The sequence below is a fragment of the Sciurus vulgaris genome, assembly GCF_902686455.1.
Source record: "Sciurus vulgaris genome assembly, chromosome: 5".
In the NCBI taxonomy this organism is placed as follows: domain Eukaryota; kingdom Metazoa; phylum Chordata; class Mammalia; order Rodentia; family Sciuridae; genus Sciurus; species Sciurus vulgaris.
In genome coordinates, this window is record NC_136465.1 from 75,620,935 (window position 1) to 75,624,751 (window position 3,817).

Consider the following 3,817-nt stretch of genomic DNA (forward strand, 5'->3'; position numbering starts at 1 on the left):
GATAATAATGGAGAAGCAGAGGACACTAGCTTTTTACCACAAGAACTTATAATTCCTTAAAACCTAATTTTTATTGTAAGTAAGAAGGAGACAGCTAGGGTAAAATAAACAAAGTAAGCACAATCAGCATCCATGAGGTTTTTACATAAACGATCATATTCAATTCTCATCCTAATCTTTTTTTGGATCTGCTAGATGTTCTTTAAAGATGAGAAAACTGTGATTCAAGGAGATGTTTAGCAGAGACAGTGAACATTGCAATCAGTCATCAGGGTGCTGAATTTAAAGATTTGTGTATCTGAAACCAGAGATATGTTCACAGTAACTGGATTCCTTCAATGTGACAAGGACACTTGATTAAAGAGCTGTTGTTATTTTTAAACTGAAATACATTCATTTCATGCCACAATGTACAATTTTTTTTTTTTTTACATTTTAGAGTTCATTTCATATCAATCATTTCACTTGAATATTAATCTATTTTGACTTGTGGAAGAAACTTGTTCAAGTATTATTTCATTGATTTGTTACATGCTCTATGTAGGATCACATAGCACTTGGAAAGAAATATACAATGCAATAAGTCGTAACTGGAAGCTAAGATTGAAAAAGTTTCCAAAGCCACCATGGTTTTGCCCTTGGTGCTCAGGGAAGAGGGTATGAAGCAAATCCACACACTACAGAAGTCCAGCATGCTGAATGTGATCAGTTTTGCCTCAATGAAACTGACTGGAAGTCTCCTGCCCAGTAAAGCAATCATCAAAGTCCAATCATCAAGGTCAGAAGCGCCAGAAAGCCCAAGTAACCCGGTACACAGTAGGAGGCAGTCATGGATCCCTCATTACACTGAAGGGTGATTTGTCCAAACTCTGACTGTGTGTCCATGTCAAGGAAAGGGGAGAAGTTCCCAGCCAGACTGTGCAGATGCACACTTGAATGAGGGAGCCAGTGACGACTATGGCATTAGAGAATGGGGTCACCATCCACATTTGAAATTTGCTCCCTGGTGTGACAGCTTTGAAAGTCACAACCACAATGAAAGTCTTTGTCGAAATTGAAGAAACAACTACAGAAAATACAACTCCAAAGAACGTTTGTCTCAGGATACAGGTGACTGGGCTAAGCTGACCAATAAACATCAAGGAGCAAAAGAAGCAGAGTATTAAGGAAACACAGAGGAGGTAACAGATTTCCGTTATTTGCTCTGATGATGGGTGTGTCTCAATATTGGATAAATAATCCTAAAATGAGAATAGTGAGGACAGACAAACTAAGGGCCATGGAGACCAAAACAGCTTCTAGAGGGTCTTCATAGGACAAAAACATCATCATTTTGGGGGAGACACTGGTTTCTCTCCTCATTTGGATACTGGTCTTCAGGACACTTGACACATTGGTCCGTATCTGAAAGCAATACACCTGGGTTTATTATGTTCTTTCAGTTATTTTACTCATATATATATATACATATATATATATGTATATATATATAGTATTGTTATTCAAGCTTTCTTTTACTTTTAGAAAAATATTTAGCAATTTTTTTCACATAATTGCTTCAAATGCAAAGATCAGTAATGTTAAACACTTGGAAGAAATTTCATGACAAATACAGTAAAAGTTTTATCTATTACGAATTCACTTCATTCAGTATGAAGGACACTTGGGTATGACCTATTTTAAAATTAGAAAAACATATATATTTTTGCTGGGTTTATATCCCACAAAACTTTTACTGAAATAGTGAAAAAATATGGAACATTTTGATGCTGTTGAGATTTTTCCCAGTCTGCAATCTGTCCTGTATCACCATTTTCCATATCACTACTAGAGAGTCAATCTAGAAACCTGGATTTTAGGAACAGTGAATTCTTTATGATCTTTATCAAAACTTAGTAGTATTGGCCATCAACTCCACTCATTCTTCCTCTTACTTTCTTATATATTCTTTTATATATAAATGAGCATGTAGGCACTGGAGCTTTAAAGATAAAGAACAAATAATGACCTCAAGAAAAGGGTCAAGGAGAACTAGATTCATTAACCTATCAAATGCTAGACTAAGTTCTAATTAGCATGTTAAAAAGGATATGCAGTTAAGGAAAGTTCTATAGGCCATAAAACAAGTCTGAATGCATTTTAAAAGATATATAAAGAGACCCTATTGAATTTAAATTAGAAACATGTCATATTTATATTTTTCATAAGACCATTTTAGCTACATTTCAATAATTTAGATCACAAGGTTTGCAAGAAGGGAATATATTTAGCTCTGTTTTTCAGAAGTAGATAAATTATTTTAGCCATTGCATAAGAGTCAACAAAACAATACAAAATGGAGGATGAAGGATAAAGGGTCACATATTACTTATCTTTAGGTAATGTAGCTCTCTTTACAAATGGATGTGGTAGTAGTTCACTGATGAGTCAATGATGAGAAAAAGTAGGATATGAAAGAGAAAGATGCACATTATCTCAGAGGAAAATGAGGTTGTGCAATTTTGATATTTGCTGCATTTCCAGACTGAGATGTTTATGTCTAAGTGAACATCAGCAATGAAAGCTAAGCTGAAAATTTGAAAAATCATCAGTCTGCAGAAGGTGGTTGAAATCTAGAAATCAATGGGCTATCCCAGGAAAAGCTGAATTAAAAAAATGGAATCAAGAACAAAGTTCTAAAAACCCTTACTAGCAATGGGATTTGTAATTTAATGTGACTACTTAATTCTCCATTATTTGATTCTGCCAAATCAGGTATTAAGAAAGTGGAGGAAGGAAATCTAGTGCCAAAATGCTTAAATATTGTGAGCTCTTTGAGTTAAGGCACTAAATTTCATTTGTTTTGAAATGCTAGAAATATTTCTCAAGGCAACAAGGTTATAAGAAAACAACTGATGAATGTAATTGATTTTGGAGAAGAACCTGGAACCAGAAATGAGTTTTCCTACAGAAGTAAGGATCAGAGGGATTCTTACATGGAAATTCTGATTTCCTTGATCTATTAACATCAGGAATGAGAGAGAACTTTGAGTTTCCATATTTTTGATCAAAGAAACCTAAATTCTCATACATATAAACAAACCATTGAAAGCCCTCTATTAACCTTGGTACATCAAAATTATTGAACTGGACTTCTACTATTATACTCACTTTCCTAGTAATGAATTGTCTCATTCATTTTTTTCCAATGTTTCTTATGTAAAAATAACCACAATTCTGCAATCTGTCTTATAGCACTTCTATCCATGTCACTACTGGATAGCCAATCTGACTATGTATCCAGGTAGTTCACAGTATGATGAAGGCAAAATGGCAATAACTTCTGCATTATACAACTGTTCCTTAATCTATGGAGCTATGGGAATTTATGCCAATTTTTTACCTTTTTCAAAATATTGAAAATGAATTTTTGTCATGTCCTCCAGTACTCATTTTGTTCAAAGGATCTTGCTTTTGGTGGGTGTATATCAGCCCAATTACTACATAAATTAAAAAACACATATGGTCACATAGCAAACAAATTAATTGACTTGGCTTTATTGGTATTAGAGCAAATGTTCTATCTTAATTCTGCATGCTTTTTTTTTTTTTTTTTTTTTTTTTTCAGTTGGCTCAGGTTCAATAGCATGTGATTCACTAGGATTCTCAAATATCCAAAATCCATGTAGTGGACATGGAAATTTGACATCCAGAATATTCTTCAAGAGAAACCTTGCTATCCACCTACTAAGCATGCTGTCTACAGCCTGTTAGCACTTTAGGGTTTACCTGAACCACAGAGTAATCTTGCTGAGAGTTACTCTCACTGGAACAGCCC

At 34.3% G+C, this 3,817-nt stretch overlaps 1 pseudogene across 1 annotated transcript; it reads right to left on the reverse strand.

The window, feature by feature from the left end:
* Nucleotides 1-447: 447 nt before the first annotated feature.
* On the reverse strand, nt 448-3,416 carry LOC306661056 (vomeronasal type-2 receptor 26-like; annotated as a pseudogene). Its single transcript has 2 exons — nt 3,383-3,416; nt 448-1,404 (listed from the first exon to the last, which is right to left on the reverse strand). The product of its transcript is annotated as a vomeronasal type-2 receptor 26-like (transcript).
* Between the last annotated feature and the right edge of the window lie 401 nt (nt 3,417-3,817).